This window comes from Triturus cristatus, chromosome 12, assembly GCF_964204655.1.
Source record: "Triturus cristatus chromosome 12, aTriCri1.1, whole genome shotgun sequence".
Classification (NCBI taxonomy): domain Eukaryota; kingdom Metazoa; phylum Chordata; class Amphibia; order Caudata; family Salamandridae; genus Triturus; species Triturus cristatus.
In genome coordinates this window covers 229,497,968-229,522,160 of record NC_140595.1, presented here as the reverse complement: position 1 = coordinate 229,522,160, position 24,193 = coordinate 229,497,968, and the positions used below count along the sequence as shown (strand labels likewise).

The window sequence follows — 24,193 nt, the reverse complement described above, 5'->3', positions numbered from 1 at the left end:
TTCTAGTGGCGCACAGGGCTTAGCCATGTTTACAAGGCCATGAAAAGCCACACTGCATGATTTGTCATGGATTCGTAGATTTGATGTAAAGCAACGCAGCGCAAGTTGCTGCGTTACCTCACACTGCGTCGAGGAGGCATGCGATAGGCGTTGTGGTGGGTGCTCCCACTCAATTACCATGGTATTTGACACATTCCCTATTTACATCACAGCATAAATCTGGGAATGCGTCAAAACCGGGAAACAGCGCTTACAACGCTGTCATTACATCGCAGTACTATTACAACGCAGTTGTTACAACGACCGCGTTGTTCGTACACAATGCATTTACATAGCAAGTCATTACAACCGCGTTGTAAAAGCACGCAATAGTAATGTGCTGTATTCGTAAAAACCATGCACCTCCCCAGGGGAAGAGTAAGAATTGGAGTAAGAAGGGCCACACTCTAGACCTTATATGGACCACGTCATCAGTTAAGTTTCATACAGATTGCAGACCATGTAGCTGGTCAGATCAGTATCTGATCGGCTTCAAACTTCCTGTGGGCAGCTGCCCTACACCGCTACCCTCAGTTTGGAGAGCAGCACGGAATTGGCACAAGATAGAGGACTCCAAGATGAGTGAAGCACTAAATGAGACAGTACATTCAGGATCACAGCCCGGGGATCCAGACCTGGTGTACGAAAGACTCACTTCTGGGTTAAGGTCAGCTTTCGATATGGTGGCTCCCGCTCAAAGGGAAAGGGTAACTAACAGTATGAAGGGCACCCCCTGGTACACGCAAGAACTACGAGTAGAAAAACAGGCTCTCCGTCAATGCGAAAGGCATTGGCGGAAATCATACGACCTAGAATCAATATAAAGCAAAACTAGCCCTCTACAAAAAATCAATTATTAGATCCAAATCCGTGTACTATGAAGAGAGGATCAGGAAGGCTACAGACATTCAGAGATAGACCTTTAACGTACTCAAGGAGTTGAGCTACACAAAAGATCAAAGGACGGTCGCTAATCAAGCGACTTCTTTCTATCCAAGGTTAAAAACATCATTACTGAAATAGGCAATACTCATATTACCCCCTTTCCTTTATCAGTGGTGGACTCACCGGAGTTTCTGGGTGGCTCTCTCTCAACCTTCCCAGCATTTGACTCAAACGGTCTAGCAAATATTGTAGCCAAAATAAAATCCGGGTCACCAGAAGATCCCTGCCCCTCTTTGGTGTTTAGATGGGTCATTCCGGCAGTAGAGCCAGAAGTGTTGTCTCTACTAGATCTCTCGTTGACTACAGGGAAGGTCCCTCACAAATTTAAGGAAGCCATTGTGATCCCACTGCCGAAAAAAGATGGGGCTGACATTAACAATTTGAAAAACTTTCGACCCATTTCCCGGCTTCCTTTCCTGGCCGAAGTTCTCTAGCAACACGTGCTCAGAATTCTCTCGTCCTTCTTGGAAGACCTTCAGCTGTTACGCACATGGCAAGCAGGATTCAGGGCCCATGACAGCACTGAGCTGGTGATGCTCTCGGTGCTGGGCGAACTGAGGCTGGATGCTGATAATAAGAATCCCTCGGCACTGATCTTATTAGATCTCTCAGCCGCGTTTGACACGGTGAACCACGCGCAGCTGCTTGCCCGTGTCCGACGGCTGGCAGTCACCGGGACGGTCCTCCAATGGATTACCTCTTTTCTGGAGAATCGGTCTCAAAAGGTCCAATTAGGAGAATGTAGGTGCAGCCAGGGTGTCTTGCGCTGGAGGTTCCACAGGGCTCTGCGTTGTCCCCCCTGCTATTTAATATTTACCTCCAGCCGTTGGTAGAAGCTCTGGCAAAATTAGACTGTCGGGTGTTCAACTACGCTGACTACATCCAGTTAATTGTGCGAGTTGATAACTGTCCCCAGGCACAGCTCAATGTCCAGAATATTCTCAGGCTTACCATGAACTGGATGACCTCCAATTCACTCAAGGTAAACCCAGATAAGATAGAGGTGCTTGCTCTCACTACAGGGGCCTCACCTTGGTCAAGCCTCTTTTGGCCCCAAGAGTTTAGCACCACCCAGATGTCATTGCCAGTGGTAAAGAGTCTGGGCATCAAGCTGGACACCAAGCTAACCCTTAACAATCAGGTGTCTGCTGTAGTGGGGAGCTAAGCAGGCCTGATCCGACAACTCCGGAAGCTCAGGAGCCTGTAGTCATTTTCCACCATGCGTACTGTTGTGACGGCCCTAATCCTGTCACGACTAGACTACGGTAACACAGTATACACAGGGCTTCCTGACAAATTCCTGGGAAAACTTCAGGTGTTTTTAAATGATGCAGCAAGGCTGATTTTTAAACTGCCTAGAAGAGCACACGCCACGCCCTGCTACAACAGTTACACTGGCTCCCTATCAAGCAGAGGGTCAGGTTCAAGGGTATGTGCATTGCACATAAAGCACAGTATGGAGTAGCGCCCAAATATATCAAGGACCATCTGAAGCCCTATGTGCCCGGACGTCACCTCCGGTCATCTGAGGCTAACTTACTGGCCTGTCCGCGCTTTAATAGAGGTACACTGGGGGGGCGGGCTTTCTCAGTTGTGATTTCCCAGGTCTGGAATAAGCTACCAGACAATATGCGTAGGGAAAACACTTTACTTACATTTAGGAGAAAACTTAAACCCATCTTGTTTACCGAGACATTTGGATAAATCCACCCACTGTGCATATAGTATCTTCGGGACTAAGGGATTCCTGGCTCCTGGTCCACGCTGTAAGCGCCTAGAGACCTTTGGTGATTGGCGCTCTACAAATATAATCTAACAATAACATTCTGTGCAGGAAGGTGCCCCTTCCTGCACAAAAACAATTGTTCCAACAATGCAGACACCCTTGCTCCATGGATGGTGCAAGGCTGCCTACGTTGGCGCTAGGCATCAATTTGTGCATCAGCACAGAGGAAGAGGACAGGAATGCGCCATATCTCATAGATATGGCGCATTCTTGCCCTTTTCTTTTAATGCAGGGCAGCTGAGCAAAGTGATGTGCAGGGCTACACTGCATCAAAAAGTAGTGTATGAGGCCCACAGTTTATTTCTAATGATCAGTCAACTAAATTGGATATAGCATAGAGTTGGCATTCTGATATTTCTGTTTGTGTTTATGAACCTGAGTAGATATCGATTTCATCGGCGGCTCCTCCGCTAAGAAGAAGAAGCATCGCCCCAATGCTCTGTGAGCATTTCAGAAAGGAAAAATATAATGATAATAGCTCAATGTTATTATTTTATTTTTCCGTACTGGCATAGGTTTGTGGTGGCTCTGGACTGGCCAGAGCAGTGAGTGGGTTGGTGGACACTCTCTAAGTGCGCATGACGGTTTAGCCGGTTGTCTTGGACTGGCCAAACAGTCATGCGCACTTAGCATGTTCTTCACCCTGGTGTACTACACATCCTGGGTGGAGAACATGCACAGGCTACCAGTCCCTGTCTGAGCACCGAACCACGGCGCTCAGACCAATCACAACGATGCTGTCATGCTGGTGACAGCAGCGTTGTGATTGGTTAGGTAAGCCTGTGTGCTTCCTGCTTCTAGCAGTGGACGACCGAAGAAGACCAAGAGGCGGCGGCAGGCCGGCAAGTAAGTGATTTTTTTCATTAAAAAATGTCATCCCCACCCTCCCTCTTCCCAACCACCAGCCCCATTAAATAGTAACTGCCTCTGATAGATTGAAGGGGGAAATGGCCTGGAAATGGGATGAGATAGACATAGGGCCTCATTTAGTACTTTTTGACTCAGGGCTGCGCTGCACTTCAGTCTGCTGTACTAATATATGTCAAAAGAAATGGACAGGAATTTGCTGTTTCCATGACATACAGCACATTCTTGTCCTCTTCTACTGTGCTGGTGCACAAATTGGTGTCTAGCGCCAACTCTGGCACCCTTGCACTATGGGCCAATGGTGTCTGCGTTGTTGGCACACTTGTTTTTGTGCAGGAAGGTGCCCACTGATAGTATTAGTGTGGGCCAGAAGATTTAGGTATGAATTTACATTACTATATTTTACCCAGGCTTAAGACAGGTCAGCTCTTCGTTACTTACATGGGCATAGAGAGTTTGCGACCATGAGGAGAATATGTTGATCAAGCTGTTGCATATCTGTAGACTGTAGATTGTACTTGAAGGAGTGATTATTGTTCCAGGTTCTGTCACAGGGATTTGGAATGCTGTACTTATTTTGGAAGCATTGAACATTTGCTATTTATCTCCAGGAGCCAGTGGCATACTTGCAGGACTTGCATTGTGCATTCTCCGGGCCAGAAGTGGAGAAGGAGTCTTGTGGCAATGTTTCGATTAGTTGCTTTTTGCGTATGATGAAACTGGGGGCACCTTACTATAAACTGTTGCATCTAGCATGGAGACTACAAGCATGAGCATAGATTTGAGCTTTTGTTGGTATTCACAGAGCATGGGCGAGCTGGGCCCAGGGCGCCAGTATTCTGAGGCGCACAGCAGGTAGCATCCTAAATTAATGTCATGCAAACAGCAGGCTGTCCATCCCACTTAGCCTCAATCGGGTCCCATGAAAGACTTTGTTATGAGCCCTTAGTGTACCTCAGCAATATTGTTATCAGCCCCTTGACCTCCTCCCAACTTCCTCACACCTCCTGCCGTCTCACCGCAACGACCCCCCTGCCACCCTCTGCCACCACAACAAACACCCAATTTTTATTCCGCACAGGGCGCTATCGCGTTCAATCCGATTTAGGGCCGGCCCTGGGTATTCAAGGTAAGGGAAGATGTGTCCCTGTATTTTCATTGTGTAGAAGGTGCTCTTTGCCATCTTGTTGACATGTGGTATCAAAGGTAAGTCTGTTTGGTAATAAACAAAATGTCGACAAAGGGTGTTGACTCAATGGCTTGAATATGAATAATGAATGAATGAATGTATACATGTATAAAGTGTGACGTTCACTCGAAGGAGCATCTTGACGCTAATAACTCCACAGTGACCCAAGACTTGGCTCCATCTTTTATTATTCATTTGTCCTTTGTCTAAGCTAGTCAGAAGATGGATCAGTTCTGATAATGATGAGAGTGCATTTTCCCAAGAAAACCCTGTGTCAACTTGAACAGGGAGAAGAGAATTGATCAAATTATTGCTTAGAAATATTACAGTGTTTGGAATTTAACACACCCATAGAAGGTTGTATATTTAAATACTTAGATTTATTTGGTGTTTTTTCCTTTTTGTTCCTGAACTGCTTATCCATCGAACACCAGGAGGTATAGCCTGCATCCTACAGGAGTTTTGAAACTGAGAAAAACTCTGATGGAAAAATTAAAAGCTTTTTGGATGAAGAGCCATGCTAGCCTTTGCTACCTTTACAAGGGTGTTTTCTGGAGAAAGAGACAAGGGTCTGACTATTTTGACAAACAGCATGAGAATTCAGAGCCTGCCGACTGAATCTCACTCCGTGAATCTCAAACTGGGGTATGGTGCTCAGGAGTACATCCATGAGATATCAACAATAATAATGCAGCTACGCGATTGTTTCTCAAACGTTGCATCCTGTGTCTCAAAATATATACGAATTAATGATTACCTTTTTTTTTCATTTCAGAAGATTTTTATTGATTGTTTCCAAAGCAAAGACTTACTTACAGTACAATACATGGGGGTTCTAACAGAATAGACATAGACATATCAAAATAAACAATAGGAATAGAGCAATAATTACACGACCAATCATCGTCACAAGTACACAGAATGATATGCTGTATCTTGCAGAATAGCACATGTAGTATCCCTGTAATAAGGCTATAACACTCTTTGTTCGGCTGAATCTGTCGTCGCTCACATGGGTAAAATCGAAGGGACATCGGAGAGAGTTAGTAGAGAGCCCTGGCATAAGAGGTCTTGTAGGGGGACATAGCTATAAGTGGGGAGATTCATGGAGGCTTGTGAGAGGTAAAGTAGTGGTCAAGGGTGTCCCACATGTGTCTGGAGGAAGGCCTCCATGGAGAGTTCTGGAGAGTTATATTGTCCGCTCCCCTTAGGTTAGTGATCCAGTTTAGCCAACACTTACCAACACTTACCTTTTAAGGGAGTGGGTTGATTGACTTGATTTGATTCTTTATCAATGCTTTTGGTACAGGATCTTTACATTGTACGAGTTAAAAACACAATAAAATATTACAGTAGAAATATATTAATAACAGGACTGCTTTTGCTTGCTGTGAGTCACAGCTAATGAGAGGAGGGAGTCAAATGGTGGAGATCACTATTGGTGATCTGGAGGCGGGGAAAAGTCGAAGCATGTGGCTTTCTCTGTGTTTAAGCCCAGTTACTTCTCAGTTCGTGCATTCCCTCTGCGCTAATGTCCAACAGCAGAGTTGAGGTGCCCTGTGGGAAAAGATAACACTTGTCCAGAAATATTCCTGTTTCTTCATAGAGTGGCCAGAACAACTACTTGAGCCTCACCAGAGATGATACTTCAGATTGGCCCTGGATTTCATTTGTGCTCTGGACTCTTAAGTTGCTTCAGTCTGCACCCATCAAATTGAAGTCATATAAAGAGCCCTAGTGTCTGTAATGTATGACAAATTAATATAGTGCAATGTTCATTTTAGGGTTTTCTTCCAGAAATGCCAGTCTGGCATCATTCATAATTATTCTGTGGCCTTTTATCGTCCTGGGTTCTTCTGCATCAAACATGCGAGGGGATATTCTCTCTCCAGGGGGACAACATTCTCTCTTTTTGTCAGCATGAATTATATTCTAGTTCACAAGCTGTGCATCAGTCCAAACTCTCTTAAATATCATTTCATTTTTTTCTTTGAAATGTTGGGTGTCGACCATAGAAAAAGTCACAGTGGTTCACTACAACATTAAGCATAAGCCCACAGGGCTTCAGTATGCAGTTGCTATTTTCTGTTTGTTTTTCCCGATAGCTGGTTCAGAAGCATAGGAGTGAGAAACGAGAAAGAAAAAGGTAGAATAATGAAAATCAGATGTGATCGTATTGAAATGAAGCAGACTAAGATTTTGATGGGATGAAGTTTTTTTTCCCCTTGACCATGTGAGGTCTCAGGTCGGAGAATCAAAGTTTCAGGGAATTGTTTATCTTGGGTAGGTGTTGCCAATGGCAAATAGTTATAAATAGATATGGAAAATATTATTATTTTATGTTTTGTCATAAATGCCGCCAAAAGGAGTCAAGAACTATGAGTATGCTTTGTGTAACCGATGTTAGCCTTATGGAAGATGGCTACCTAGTGCTCTTTTTAATCCCAAGACTCTTAAACTCAAAGAGAAGCTACATTTGGCCCTTCATTCCATTGCTCAAGTTAAATATCTAAGCATGACCATGACATAACGCTTTGGATGAGGGGGCTCACATTTAGGGTTTAAATCAATGTTATTGATTTTATAGTAACACAATACACAACAATCCACCTACATCCACTGGCCGGCGGTGTTTATGCATTAAATAGGCAGCGTGCATTGTTTAATAACAATAGAAACAAATGAAAGAAAGAAGACAGAAAGAAGGTCAGGCCCGTGTGGGGGAGTGGGCCGGGTAGGGGGGCGCTACGAGTGTCTAGGCCTCCAAGATGGTGTCTAATAACTAGTGGTCTGGGGCATGTGTTTTCTTTTTTTTAATATGTTTATTTGAATTTTAAGAAAACAATGCAAATAATACAAACAATAATAACAAGGCATTGACACAGTCCAAACATTGACAACCTCCTGTAGCAAGTCATATACGTACATACAAAACATATACTATAAAGTAAATCAAGCAGAAGGAAGGTAGAGAGGATACGGAATGAAACCAAAAGATTAGTCCCATCATCTAAACGAGTCGTAGCACCATATCCGGTGTATCTCCATCTAATGGAGAAAGCGAGTGTGGGCAAGGATGAACAGCTCAAATTAGGCAGCATAGTCCTGTAGGGTCCTAAGAGTTGGAAGTAGGCCCTGACGGGGAAGCAACGCTACCATGCTCAGAGGTAGCAAGAGGGGGTTTCTGGGTGAGGTATAGAGCCCAGACGTTTTTAGGTCTGTTACGGGGTGGCAATAACTCACTGTAGTTTTCGGTTTGAGTACAACAGTAAAGCATATCTCTAGTCCACTGAGACAGGGTGTGTGTCGGACCACGAAGCCAACAGACCGCCACACATCTCTTCGCTAGGAGCAGCGCTATATCCACAAGCCATCTGTGTTTCTTGGGAAGTGGTTGTGAATAGCCCAGTAGGGCTAGGAGCGGGTCAGGAGATAGAGACATATCCGTAATGCGATTAATTTCCAAGAATATATCACCCCAGTAATGGGCAATCCCCGGGCAGGTCCAGGCCATATGTCGAAAATCAGCTATAGGCTCTCCGCATCTATCACCCTGTTAAGGAATTTAAAGTGGACCAGTCTATGGCGCCCGTTAAGCGAGATTCGTTTGGTGCTCAAGCAGCAGTATAGCCACTTATCATCGGTCAGGTCTATCTGTAGGTCCCGTTGCCATGCCAGACGTGGTTTCGCATATGCACAATCTCTGACAGTTAACGTGGAGAGGTAAATTCTAGAAACCAATTTAGCCGGTGACTGAGCTTTGATAATGGCGGTCAGGATCGGGATCTCAGGGGGTTCCGCCATGTCCTCTCCCAGTATTTCCCTAAGGGCGTGTCTGACTCTATGAAATTGAAATAACGTAAGGGGAGTCCAGGCAGTGTCCCCCTCAATGACATCCCCCCAGGAACGGGCAGTACCGTCCGCGAAGAGATCCCCCATGGTATGTATATTAAGCGACTGCAATGCAAGGAGGACACCTCTGTCCCTGCATGGTGCAAGCCAGCTGCACCAGTCCAGTCGGGCTAATGGGGCATACAGAATATTACCGGCATGAGCGGCCAGTATATAGTGCCAAGCGTGCACGACGGAATTAAGAGAGTCCATTATGCCCGTACGCCTGTCCCGAGGCGAAAACAACAAGGCGGGCAAAGGCCTGGGATCGGCGACGATAGTCTCAATCAACAAGTGTGGTATGTCAGAGGGTCCATGTATCCAGTAATATGCATGTGAGCAGTGGGCGGCTCTATAGTATAATTCCAAGTCCGGAGCACTAAGGCCTCCCATCGCATACGGTAGCGTCAATATCTTCCAGGCAACGCGTGGTTGCCAGCCCCCCCATGCCAGACGTACCATTAGAGAGTGAAGACGGCTAAGGAATGCTTTGGACAAAACCATGGGAATGTTCATAAATAGGAAAAGAAAACACGGTAGAACTATCATTTTCATGAGTGCCACTCTGCCCATCACAGAGAGCGGAAGGCCGATCCATTTGTCAACATCATCCTCCAGCTTGGAGTTGGCAACTCCATAATTTTCCTTCAGGACAACCTCAGAGTCAGTATGTAGCCGGATACCCAGGTATCGTACCGCCTCTGTGGACCATAAAAGGGGATATTCCGGTTCAAATCGGACTGTGGCCGGAGTAAGAGGGAACATGATGGATTTGTTCCGGTTGACCCCTATGCCTGAAAGGGATCGAAGAGGACCACCTCCCTTAACACCGAAGAAAGGTGGGTCTCAGGCTCCCTGACATAGATAAGCGTGTCATCCGCATACGTTGACACAATTAGGCGATAATTTGGGAATCGTTTGCCCTTGTGACCGTGGTATTCACGGAGTGCACAAGCCAGGGGTTCTGCCGTCAGGGCATACAATATTGGTGAGAGAGGGCATTCCTGCCTCGTGCCTCTATAAATATGTATGGGGTCAGTGACCAGGGACCCAATCCTGATGCGTGCCGTGGGGGAGGAGTAGAGTGTCGCAAGTAGTTGCAGGAAAACCGGCCCTACTCCCATACAGCCCAGGACATGGTGCATAAAAGGCCATTCAACAGAGTCGAAGGCCTTCTCCATGTCTAAGAATACCGCAACAGCTGGGACTTCCGTGCGGGTATGTTGTAAAGCAGCGAAGACAGTTCGCAAGTTATAGGTTAAGTTCCAGCTAGGAACAAAGCCAGCCTGTTCAGGTGCCACCAAAGTGGTGACCAGTGGGATAAGACGATTGGCAAGTATCTTCGCAAAGATCTTAGCATCCACGTTCATGAGGGACAACGGACGGTACGAGGCACACTCCTCCGGTCGCTTCACAGGTTTAAGTATGGCTACCAGTTTCGCCTCTTGCATAGTCGGAGGCATACTTCCTGAGGTGCATATATCCTCAAACAGTGTGAGTAAGTGGGGAAGTAGGAGGTCCTGAAATGCCTTACAGAAGGCTACTGTGAGACCGTCACTTCCCGGTGCACCACCGGCTCTCATCCCCGAGAGGGCAAGTAGCACCTCTTCACGTTCGAGTCTGGGGCCTGTGTTGTTAGGATCCGTAGGTATTGGGGGCAGGACAGTTCACAGAATTCCTCTGACAGGTCCTGTATACAGGGTAGCCACATTTAGTCTAAGCGTGGTAATTGTTGTGTAGCTATTGCAGTTAGCTTCTTCATACCCCCTATATCCCAAACCCTATGTAACCAATCTTCTTTATTTTTTTTACTTTATTTACAAATTTTCTTTTATATCTCATAAACACAAAGGATTCAGAGTAGTACATTTCCAAGTATCAAATCACATAGCAATCGTCACATACATTGATCATCATATAATGCAGCTCAAGCATAGTGGAAATTGTGGCGTTTACAATAAAAAATGTAGATTGTGTTAGACCCACCAGCCCTCCCGTCCTCCCCCACCCAGCTGCAAGGACCATCCATATCCAGACCCTTCTAAACAAAGGAAAAAAGTGAGCAAAGAGGAGAAAGGGATTGAAAATATCCTACCATTTTATGGGAGTCCCCAACAGTTCACAGAGAATAAAGGTTTGTGACATCATAGACAGTGAAACAACTGCATACTTATCTCACCCCCACCAGCACTATTCCACTGTCCACTAGAGAAGCAGAATTCTGACGTTTACGTTCAATGTATGCCTTATATGGGCCTCATATGTCTTTTGGGCGTGACAAACTTGGCATTAGGGAAGAATATAGATCACAGTTAACATTACAATAGGACAAGCTGCGTAACCATCTCTGAAGAGTAGGTACAGTACGTTGGCCCAATAGCAGTGCTATTTCCCGTTTAGCCAATATTAGCCCTAGTGCTGCAAATCTCCTGACTTTTTTGGGGAAGTTAACTGTATAGCCCAGTGTAGGGAATACGTTTTAGTTCTATCATGTCTCCTAATGTATTGTGTATTTGTTCCCAATATTTCTGTAGTTTGGGGCATGTCCATGTAAGGTGGGCAAAGTCCGCGTGTGGGGCGGAATATTTCAAACAGTGATGGGGTCTGGAGCAATCAATTGTGTGTGCCATGGTAGGTGTGTGATATAAGTGGCGAAGGAATTTAAAATGAATTTAATATGAATACATTTGTGCCTGCTGTTTAGGGAGACTTCTCTCGTCACCTTGCAGCATTTTTCCCATTGATTATCTGTAATGAGACGGCCTAGGTCTTGTTCCCATGCAGTGCGTATTTTAACATCAGTTATTGGTCGCAGACTGGAACATGATCTATACATTTTGGAAATGAGGTGAGTGCCTTTGTCGCTCTCAATAATCACTGTCAGTGGGACCATGGGTATAGGTGTAATCGGATAAGTGGGCAGGGCTGCTCTTAGTGCTGAACGAATGTATTGTAGTACAAAGGTATCCATGAAAGATCGATCTTGGAATCGGGCCTCTTCTGAAACTGAAAAGATATGATCGTCGGGATATAGATCCCCTACCTTCGTGATGTTAAATTTGGTTAAGGTGCGCTGTCCCAGAGTTTCGTCTGTCATGGGGAGCCACAGGTGGTTCGGAAGTGGTAGGGCTGGAGAGTATAGTGTGTGAAGTCCTAGAAGCCTCCGTAATCTGTCCCTCGCCCAGATAGTAGTGGAGACGGTTTGTATGTCACACGGGTCTCTAGAGATGCCCGTCGGTAACACCGAGTATAACTTCAGAGGAAGTACAAAATCAGCCTCCGGTCTCAAAAATGGAATACGAGCATCTGGGTGATACCACGCATATGCATAGCTACACTGAGCCACCAAGACAACAATCAAATATGGAGTATCACTCACACTATGCGGCGGTCCAACTATGTCTATGGTAATTTCATCCCAAGGATGATTGGGTAGCTTCCTGCAGACCATGGGCATTTGCTTGTTTTTCAAAAGTTTATCACTCACACAACATTCTAAGCAATCTCTGACCATCCTTTCAACTTCTTTGTCCATCCCTTGCCACCGAAATTGCATACTCAAATACTCTTTGGTTTTTACTATGCCTAGTTGACCAACATGTGCGAGATTGAGTAGTTTACTCTGAACACCTAACGGTGGAATATGTTTTGTTCCACGAACAAGCATACCATCCATGACCTATAATGCCTCACAAACCATAGCCCAAGGTTTCTCAAGATGCTTGTTTTTTCCTAATGTCAACAACTCAATCACTTTTGAAATCTCGACATCTTTAACTATCTCAGTTTTCTATTCCAATTCATCAACTGCACCCATCGTCACCTCACAGACACTTATAACTTCATCCACAAGACTCTCCTCTTCCAGATGAATCACTTTGGCATCAACTAAACGTGATAAACAATCTGCAGAATTATTGATCACCCCAGGAATATAATCAATTTCGAAGTCAAACTCTTGAAGTGAAATGATACACTTCCTAATCCTTTATGAAATTGAATCAAGTCCTTTTTTAGAAAAAACCTCCTTTAAGGGCTAATGGTCTGAGATAACTTTAACCTTCGTACCCCAAATCAAATTCCTAAACTTTCTCAAAGCCCAAAAGATGGCTAAGGCCTCTTTCTCAATTACAGAGTACTTTAACTCTGAGCCCCTCAAATACCTCGAGGCACAAGCTATTAGATGTTCCATGCCACAACTCTTCTTAAGTAATACAGCTCCTATGCCCTTTGCACTGGCGTCAGTCAAGATACGAGTTTCATCACCTGGTACAAAGGCCTGTAAACAAGGTGCTTTCTTCAAATCTTCCTTGATGTAAACAAATTCTCTTGCACACTCTGAACTCCAATTGAAGATCACATTCTTACCAGTCAACCTACTAAGACTTTTTGTCTTATCAGCATAACCAGGAATTAATTTACAGTAATATTCGACCATCCCCAAAAAGGACACCAACTCGTCCTTTTTACAAGGTTCGTACAATTTCACGATAGTGTCAACTAACTCTTTTTTAGGAAAAACACCTTGCCCCTTGATGCGGTGACCCAGATAATTAACTTCCTCAACACCAAACTTACATTTCTACTTCTTCAGCGTTAATCCTGCTTTCCTAAGTCTTTCTAACACAGCATAAACCCTTGAAAGATGTCTTGATAACACTTTACACCAGATAACCCTTTCAGCACATTTGACATGATCCTCTGAAACACTGAGGCTGCTGATACAAGTTCAAAAGGCATCCTTAGAAATTTAAAAGTCCTCATGTGTGTCACAAACGCATTCAAATCTTGCAATACTTTATCTAACTCCACCTGATGGTAGGCAGAAACTAAATCTAGGGTAATGAAGTACTAAATCTAGAGTAATGAAGTACTTAGCACCTGCTAGAGTGCTGATTATCTCATCAATGTTGGGTAGGGGAAATCTATCAACTATTACTTCCTTATTAAGGGAACGCAAATCAATACAAAGACAAATCTCGCCACTAGCTTTTTTTGCAACGACAATCGGAGCCAACCACTCGACAAACTCAATAACACCCATGTTAATCAGACGTTCCATCTCCTTCTGCACACTGGCTTGTTCGTTCAACGTTATTCTGCTTACTTTGGCAACAATGGGGATGGCACCCTCTTTCACTTTTATGTGATGTTTATACCCTTTGAGACATCCTAACTTATCTTGGAACACATCAGCAAACCGTTCACCTAGACCTGCTCAGGGATTCTCAACTACTTTCACTCGCACTTGCGTGACAGCATTGGGATTAAGGAGATCACCAAGTAAACATTGATGTGGGTACCCTAAAAGGACGTCTCCTCTCCTGGTGACATATACCTTACCAGCAGTCATTCGTCCATTCAATACATGCCATGAAATACCCCTGAAGGTTACGGGCAACCTCCATATCCAACAGGTGATACATCGGTCTTTAGAAGTATAACTCTGTCTCTAAAAAAAATCAAATGTTTCTGTGTTAATCATAGTGAGGTGTGAACATGAATCAAACTTATATCAAGTTCAATTCCTTCAATCATGACAACGAGACTGATGTTTTGCTTTACCCTCATCAACTTGATATACATTAATTTCCTTAACTTGTAGCTGTTCTCTTTTCTTCACCTTACTCTTACAACATTTTACAAAATGGCCTTTTCTCACGCAGGCATTGCAAATGACCTGCAAAGCGGCACAGAAGGAAGCATTCGCTCTATGACCTAACCTACCACATCTAAAGCAGAAAGAACTGTTATCTTGCAAAATGGTACTTTCTGCAACAAGAGGAGGTTTTCTATTTTCTACATCTACAGAAGTCTTATTTTTAACTTGACATACCACTTCCTCAGCAATGGAGGTCTTACACCAAACAAGTGTTGAGACAGGTTTATTCACCTCATCCATCAAGGGCTCCAAGTAACTGACTCTTCAAGAACCCCCTTGCATACCAAGATTTCACATGACACTTTGGATGATGTCACACCCTCCCCTTCATGTACATAATGACTTCCAGTCATTTGGATTCTACTTGCAAATTGCCATCCAATCCCAATCCATGCCGGGTTTTGTGAAAGCCAGCCTGCTCATGCTTGAAGCCAGCCTGCTCATGCCTGAAACTCGGTTACCTAGAATTCCCTGCTCACTGCTTCGTCTCCACCCCTGCAGGCCAAGGATGGATGGAGGAATGCAGATCAACTGTGTCCGGCTGCTGCTAGCCTGCTCACACCTGATGCATATGATTACTGTGAGCTCTTTTAAGCCCCAGCTTCCTACAGGCCAAGGTTGGTCATTGTAGCTGTGTACCAGTGAGATCGACCCTTGTGTTTCCTGAGCTTTTGTATCCTTGTTTCCATAGTTTCCTGAGTTTTTTTTTTTTTTTTGAAACCTTTATTACAAATTTCAATAGATATACAGGTATGGGCCTACAACCTTCGGGCCGGCCGCTAGTAAACAATAAGGTCATAGACATATAGGTATAAACACAAGCAGCAAGCAGTACAGGTCCCAAGGATCCGAAATATCATTTGCGGCTATAGGCCTTGACATCCCAAATGGCGGTTTCATTTTAAATGAAAAAGAAGGAAACAAACCCACAAGGCGGCAAAAGTCCAGGTAACATTATGCGCTCCCCTAGGGAAGGGCCTACCAAACTACAATGAAAGGAGGGGGAGGAAGGGTAGGGGGCAGAGACAAAACCATCCCGACAACACAGAATCATGGAGATGCGCAGACTAGGGAGACAGGGCCTCAGCGGAGTCACGCGTTAGGGGCGGGGCGCAAATCCCGCCACGATAGGAGTTCCAGAGGCCCCACACCTTCACCCATTTCCCAGGCTTGCCTCTCGCCACATACACAGTCTTTTCTCGGAACATACACCAATCCATATTTTCCTTCCACACCGAAATCGTGGGTGACCTCTGGGAGCCCCACAATTGTGCTATGTCACGCTTGGCCACCATATATCCCAATGTCACCCACCACGTTTGCGACACCGTGTAATCAGTCGGCTCCCAAACATTCAACAAACACCTCCTTGCCTCGGGGAACAACGCAACATGCGTGACCGCCTGCAATACTGCATGCACGCCACGCCAGAACCGAGTCACCTCCGGACATTCCCACAAAACATGGAGGAAGGTCCCAATCATACCACACCCACGCTTACACATCCCATCCACCGCATATCCCATACGCATCAGGCCAGGACCCGTAACATACACCCTGTGGAGTATCTTGAGCTGGACGAACCGAAGACGGGCCGGTATGGCCACCTCTTTCGGGGAGGCCACCGCAGACACCCAATCCTCGTCATCCAGCTCCAATCCATCAGCGACCCATGCCTCACGAAGGGCGGCCAGCAGCCCCGAGCGATCATTGACGAGCTTTTTATAGATTAATGAAATAGTGCTATCCGGCACATACCCATCTAGTACTCTATCTTCCAATGGGGAGCACTCCGGGATGGACGCGACCTCCGGAAATACGGAGAGCAACGCATGACGAACCTGCACATACCGAAAGTACTCCCTGTCATGCAATTGGTACTCCGCTTTCAGCACATCGAACGTTTTAAATCCCCCCTTCGTCCAGAGATCCCCTACCCTGCTAATGCCGATCGTGTCCCACTTCTCAAAACCTTTCGTCGTCCACAAACAACCCAATCGCTCGGAAGCATACAATGGCGTCGCCCGGGTCAACCGATCCTTCCACCCCATCGCCGAGTTTGCCGCTTGCCACACACGTACCGCGACCCGTGTCGGACCTGTCAACCGCGCGTCGAGCGATCTGGAGTAGAGTGCCCTATTGTAGTCGCCATCCGGCAACAACAATTTGTCCATCTCAAAAGCCGGATTAACGGCGGGCCCATAAAGCCCGTGATTTATCGCTGCCAGCTGGGAAGCCCAATAATAACGTTTGATATCGGGGAGGGCGACCCCCCCGTCGTACCACGGGAGAGTCAGCTTCGCGAGGGCTATCCGCGGCCTCCCATCCCAGAACAGTTGGCGCTGCACACCCTCAACCTCCCTAAAATAGCTAGCCGGCACGACATCCATTGTGTTTTGTAAGGCGTATAAAAACCGCGGCAGTGACATCATCTTAAACAGTGCCGCCCGGCCAAGCGGCGAGAGCGGCAAGCGCCGCCAACGCGCCACATCCGCCTTCAAACGTTGGGGGGGAGTAAATTCTGTGTATATCGGGCCGCTGAGTCCGGGGTAATAAAAATTCCCAGATACTTGAATCCCTGATGAGCGACCTGGATCGGGCAACCCCGCGGGAGGATAGGAGCCTCTCCAAAAAGAACATAAACACAGGACTTAGCCCAGTTAATGACTAGGCCGGAGTTACGGCCAAAGGAGGACAATACATCCACCAACACAATTAACGATTCACGCGGGGAAGCGAGATACAAAAGAATATCGTCCGCATAGAGAGAGACTCGGTCCTCATACTCCGGGGTCCATCGGAGACCACGAATCGAAGGGTGCCACCGCAGCCACTCCGCCAGGGGCTCCAAAGCGAGCGCAAAGAGGAGAGGCGACAGCGGACAACCCTGACGCGTGCCCCTGCCCAACTCGAAGGGAGCCGACACTCTACCATTCACCACCACCTGCGCCAGCGGTCTAGAATACAGCAATTTCACCCAGCCGATGAATCCCGGGCCAAACCCAAACTTCTCCAGCGTCGCCCAAATATATGGCCACTCAAGCGTATCAAACGCCATAGTGGCGTCCAGGGACGCCAAAATGGCCGGCTCACGTATAAACGGAACCCTCGCGAGCACCCCATGCAGACGCCGTAGGTTAAGCGCGGTGTTGCGATGAGGAATAAAACCGGACTGATCCTGATGGATCAGATCGCACACCACGCCAACCAGTCGATTAGCCAGCACCTTAGCAAGGATTTTCGGTTCCGCATTCAAAAGCGAAATGGGCCTGTAGGACGTGACTCGATCCCGCGGCCTCCCCTCCTTATGAATAACCATGATAGTGGCGAGACGCTGGTCCAGCGGGAGAGAACCCGCTGCCCGAGCCGCGAGAAACATATCACGAAGATGAGGCGCTAAGGTATCCGGCCGCAACTTGTACAATTCAATGGGAAGGCCATTAGGACCCATGGCCTTGCCAGAAGCGACTGAGCGTATGGCCAGGGCGATCTCCTCAGACGTCCGAGTCGCGTCCATCAACAATTTATCCTCCTCCGAAAGGGAAGGCAACCCAATATCTTTAAGCAGGACGCGGGAATCCTCTTCTGGGCGAGAAGAGACCGGGGAGTACACCCCGCGGAAATACTCTGCAAAGCAATCAACAATTTCCTCGGGATCAGTAACACACACACCATCCACTCTCTCAACCAGCGGCACAACTCGACTCGCTCTCTCCTTTTTATCCAGCCACGCAATCAGTTTTCCAGCCTTATCCCCCATATCATACAGTCGCCCCTGTTGCTCCCTACTCATGCCCTTGGCCGCTTCAGTGACCAGGGCCTTGTAGTCTGCTTGTTTGAGTCTGAGAGCATGCAATTTGTCCTCCGTGACACCACGAGCCAGGTCACCCTCCAATTCAGTAATTTCAGACTCAATACGAGTCACCTCCTCCCGCTCGCGCCTCTTGGAATGGGAAATGAGGGACAGGGCTTCCCCCCGGAGTACCGTCTTGAACGCCTCCCAAAGAGAAACGGCAGACGAGACCGATCCCACATTATCTTCAAAATATTGCTTAAGGGATTTAATCAAATCTGCGCGAATTGTGGGATTACGCAGGTACCAGGAGTTGATCGGGACCACCCTCCCCTCCACCCCCAGGACAATATCGAAGTGTAACAGAAGCGGGGAGTGGTCTGAAAGATGTCGCACCTCCCCGATCCTCCCCGCCTGGGCCGCTGGCATAAGAACATAATCAAGTCGTGAAAGACTACCATGGGCCCCGGAGTGGAACGTGTACTGTGTCTGTGCAGGGTGTTTTAGCCGCCAACAATCCACCAATCCCAGGGTGGCCAAGAGTCCAGACAACCAAGTTTGTGCCCGGGGGAGGTCCCTGGGGGGGTATCGATCCTCGGCTCCGGAAACCACAGCATTAAAGTCCCCTCCAACCACTAGAATCCCCTCTGGTAGCCCAAGAAGAAGGCGCCCCAAGTCGGCAAAAGTAGTAGTCTGCAAACCCGGCGGGACATAAATAGAAACCAAAACAATCACTTTACCCTCCCATTTGCCCACCAGTGCAGCGTAGCGCCCCCTGTCATCATGGATCACCTTGTCAACCTCCAGCGGAAGCGAGGTTTTAACCATTATGCCCACACCCCTCGAACCAGAGGTGAAGCCCGAATGAGCCAGAAGGCGATAGCCCCGCGTATTCATAGCACGGAAGGAATTACCAATGAGGTGTGTTTCCTGCAGAAACACGATATCGGGTGAGATCCGTTTTAAAAACTGCAGGACCACCCCCCGTTTTATCCTGTCCCCCAGTCCGTTAACATTCCAGGAAAGAAGTCTCAGCCCCCTACCCCCCATCACAACCAGCCCCAATCACCACCCTCCCAGAGAGCACTTTAAGTATGAAACAACAATAATCCTGCCTTGTGGTACGAACAAACAATACCCTACCCCAACCCAACATTCCAAACAAAACTCCCCCCACCCTGCACCCCTGCATGAGCCCAAACAGCCCCCCCAACTTGCAGTGTGCCTGTCGCCCTTGCATGAACTAAACTACAAAAAGACCCCCTGGAGGAGGAAAGAGAACCCCCTCAAGACACACCACAACCTCCAAGCGAAGGAGGACAAAGCATGACAGTCAAGGAACCCTGAGCCCAACAAAGAGGTGACATCACCAGAAAGTAGCCCCAGTGTCAATACATTAGGCCCGGTCCGGTGGGCACTCCCCACTCGCGGCCCCCAGTCCCTCTGGATCATGTCCCCTAGTGTCCAACCAATCCCCCGCCGCCTCCGGACGGTCAAAGCAATGAGAACGACCCTCGGATTCCACCCGCAGCCTGACCGGGAAAAGCATGGCGTACTTCAAGTTCATGTCTCGGAGCCGCCGTTTGACGCCCATGAAACCCAGCCTCTGCTTCTGGACCGCTTGCGTGAAGTCAGGATAGAAGTTCACCTCAACGTTCTCTAGCTTAAGCGGCCCCTGCACTCTAGAGGCTTGTAAAATCGCATCCCTATCCCGAAAATTGAAGATACGTGCAATAAGAGGCCGCGGAGGAGCTCCAACCTTCGGCTTGCCACCAGGAACTCTATGGGCCCTCTCCACAGCGAAGAATTTGCTCAATCCCCGGGGCATCAGACGATTGGAAATCAAGTCCTCCACAAAGAGATCCGCAGCCGAATCCTCCAATCCCTCAGGCACTCCGATAATGCGGACGTTGTTCCTCCGGGCCCTACTCTCGGAATCCTCCAGTCGCCGATCCGTGAGAGCACTGGCCTGCCGGAGCCGACGTACCTCCGTTTGAAGGGCAGCCACCTCAGTCGTGAGGCCGGACGCGGTGAGGGCCAAAGAGTCAACCCTATCATATGTCTTGGTAAGATCAGCCCTAACAAGGTTGACATCGATGAGAACCGCGTCAAGTTTGTGCGCCAGGGTGTCAAACTGTTGACCCACCGAGGTCTTCATCTCCGCTATGGCGCCCATGATATCCTGCAAGGTCAGGTCCGTTGGCAAATCCGGGGCATCCGCGGGCCGCTCCGGAGACTTATGCGACCCGCCGGGAGAACCTTTCGGCAGGGTGTAGCGATCCATAACGTTGGCCTGGGTAGAGGCATCACGCCGGGCTGATTTGGCCTTCAGCCTCTCTCCATCCTGCTTCGTCGCCATCGCCCTGTAATCCGTGCGCCCACGAGTCCAGCGACGGGGGGTGAACAATCGAGGCCGAAGACCCCAGAGGTCGCCTCAGGAAGGCGGAACAGGTCCCCGCAGAGTAAGCAGGGTCCCCCAGTGAGCCAACCACCACACTCCGCGAAAGAGCCGGGATCCCACTTGTGATGATGGCGAGAGGGCTCGAAAGTGAAAGTGAGGGGTGCACGCCCCGCCAGGCTCGTCCCGCCGTTGTTATTCACTTCACCACTGGGTCGCCCCTCAACTCAAGTCCGGGGTCAGAGGAGAAGCAGGCCGCAAACTTCAAGCGAAGCCCATCACCGCACCCGGAGTCCGATTTGAAAACGGAAAACGCGCACCACCTCGGCTCAGATTCACAGACAAAGTCCCCTCAACCAAATCAGGATGAGGACAGGATAGATGTAGGAGGTCGTGGAGGTCCTCGGGAGCCTCGCACCTACGCGGCCATCTTGGTTGCGCGCTAGGCTCCTCCCCGTTTCCTGAGTTTTTGATATCCTTGTATCCCGTGTTTCCTGAGCATTTGATATCCTTGTTTCAGTGTTTCCTGGGCTATAGTTAATCCTTGTTCCTTGATGCCTGAGCTTTAGTCATTCCTTGTGCCTGAATCCGCACTGCCTGCACTGCTACCTTGTTTCCTGAGTTGCTGAGCTATAGTTATTCTTTGTTCCTGTTCCTGAGCTTCAGCTATTTCTTGTTCCTGATTTGCACTGCTTGCAGTGCTCTCTTGACTCCTTGTTTCATGAGCTGTAGCTATTTCCTGTTTCATTGACCTAGCACTGCCTGCAGTAATACCTTGACTCCTGAGCTATAGTAATTTCCTGTTCCTGAACCAGCACTCCCTGCAGTGCTACCCTGACTCTTGAGCTTTTGCTCAATTCTTATTTCTGCACCTGCACAGCCTTCTGTTCTACTGTGTTTTCTTGTCTTCTGATTCAATACTATTTAAGTATACCCTTGTAGCTTCCCCTTCTGTACATCCTTTTCCAGTCCCTGCTTTTCTTCCCATTTCATTGGTTCCAGTTCATAGTTGACTGTCTTGTCTTGCTATTCCTGATGTCTTGCTTCTATTACCTTGTATGTTTGCTACTTGTTTTCTGCCAAGTGTGCCCTGTGAATACCTTCCTTTCCTGTTAAGCACTCCTCCTTGCTAGCTCCTTGTCTATTGTGCCTGTATTCAGTTCTACCCCCTTGCTGTTACTGCCTTGCATGTTCCTGTTTGATGGCCAAGATCCGTGGGCCCAGCTGATAACCTAGGTGTTTTTTCTTGTTCACTATGAGTATTGTCTTTGAGTTACATTTATAACATCACCATAGGTATAAGCTCCACAGACCCTGCCTTTGCATGCATATCCTATATGTGGGTATTTGCAGTCAGTATCTGTAACAGCAATTGTGGGTGAGGAACTTACTGAGCTTCAGTCTTACCGTGTGGAGCTCCCGAGTGCTTTACCCCACATTCCCTTTATTGTTAATGTTGTTGGGTATGTGTGTGTGTGTATATGTATATATATATATATATATATATATATATATATATATATATATATATATATATATGTGTGTCTGCACGTCCATCCTGGGTGTAGTTATTCTGAATGCTAAATTGCCTCTTGAGTGCCCATCCTTTGTGTCTTAGCCATCGTGTTCACTTGTACAGGCTCCCCCTTTGGATCCCTTTTTCTCCTCTGACTCCCTATGTGATCCTGGGCAGTGCTGTACTCCTCTTTCTGTGTATGTTTCTATCCTGATCCCAGTCCTTGCCCAAGTCCCTGACTGTGTCCCAGACAGTCCCGGACAGTCCCCGACACATACACATACAAAAAGGGTCAACCCTATTTATTTGTTGGTGAGCCCTTTCAAGGAATATTTTGATGGCTGTCCCTCACATTTTGAGACCAGTCCTCAGCATAACAAACATGTTAACTTTTTTTCATTTATAGCTTCCATAGGTAGACGGTCTTCTTCGCAATTGTCTCAAGGTGGCTTGGGGGAGTCTCAGGGAAACAACACAAACGGTTCTGTGCACACATGCAGACATCTTGCTTAGTTTCTGCATTTGAACATTGTTGTGTTTGTTGTGCATGGTCAAACATATTGTGGTGAGAGGAGATTTGTGCACCTCTTGCAAACTACAGTACAAGTAGTGCAGTTTGCCTGGAAAGCCACACTTTTTATGGCCTTCGTTCACTTTCAGGAAGCTGTTTCTGCACATTAGAACTATTCTCAGCCCCCAGACGCTATAGGCTTAAATCGTACATTTAAGGACTACCTACTATGTGCATTCCACTCCGGATCCCTCTCGAGGCAGAACATGCTCGTCCAGCTGCAATGTTGCGAAACCCTTTGTTCTGATAGAGGCTTCTAACTGCAGAATCCTACCTTTTGAATATTCCCCAAGGAATGTATTGGGAAAATCTTCAGCAGTAGCCCTTTGTGCCAGCAGGTGGTGCAGACGGCACTACATCAACGTCTTCCCTTCGCCGGATGTGAGCTTGGCTGGCCTATGTTGATGCCACCCATACATGCTGCATCAGTTCCTTTCTTTCCACACCAACAGATGTGAATCCGTAGCTACCCCTTGTCTCTTTTTCTACTAAAATGTCTAAAGGCACACAAGAGAAAACATCACCTCCCAGATATATAGGAATCAAACCTTGTGGGGAATGTTGCAAACAGATGTCTGTGACTAACCCCATGTAGTTTGCTTGTTGTGCCTGGGGTTGGGCCACTATTCCAAGGGCAAGGCCCAAAAGCAAAATTTGTCAAAGTCAAAGACCATAAACCTCTGCAATGTGACTGGTCGAGGTTAAAACTCAGGTTCCGGTCCCACTCCCAAGGCCATCAGCGAAGCCACAGCACATTGAAGAATTCTGTGTGGCCATGCTGCGGCTTTGTGACACATTATTGGCTCCTTCTGGGATGCCTGCTGGCCCCAAAGACCAGAATTTCCTCCCAACAGGGCATCAGCCGATAAGTCCACCCATGGTGCCAGGTGGGTCCCCTGGTTTTATTCTGGGTTCTGGACTAACCTTGGTACCGGTTCCCTCTCTGGTGCCATGACCTATGCCAGAACACGACACACCAACACTGATGCCTGGGGCCATCGACTCCACATGCTGATGGCCAACACATAGTGTTGACTGATGCAGAGACGGCACGGCCCCCACCTTGACCAATTAGCACACTGCTTTAACTGCGCCATAACCATTTAACCACCCTGTTGATTCCCACACAGTTTCCTTGCTCTCCGGAAATGCTCCTTTCCTTCATGAATTGTTTAGCTCAGATTCTGAAAATGGTGGCTGTAATGCTAGGGACAAGTTTGCCCATCCCTGTCAGATCAATTGGTATGAGGACCTCTAGGATGTCAGTGGTCTGGATACATCTCCAAACACTGTATTTGGTTTCACCTCTGAGCCCTTTCCCAGAAGAAAGCGCCTCCTTAACCATGGTCGTGCAGAGGGCGGCAAAGGTTCTGGATCTTCAGTTCCCTACCCATGAAGCACAGACCAATATCAATGAGTGAGGTGCTTCAGCCTGTCCAAATGAGTTCTGACTCCTTCTTTGTAATGAGGCCCCTACAGACACCTGTTTGGAGACCTGAGATACCTCGTACAGGCCGTCTGTTAATTGACCAGTTG

General features: G+C 47.5%; 1 protein-coding gene across 2 annotated transcripts in view; it reads left to right on the top strand.

The window, feature by feature from the left end:
- The window catches only part of PLEKHG4 (pleckstrin homology and RhoGEF domain containing G4), a 1,592,954-nt gene that overhangs the window by 1,492,769 nt on the left and 75,992 nt on the right, over positions 1-24,193 (top strand). The gene's annotated exons all lie outside the window — the stretch shown is intronic.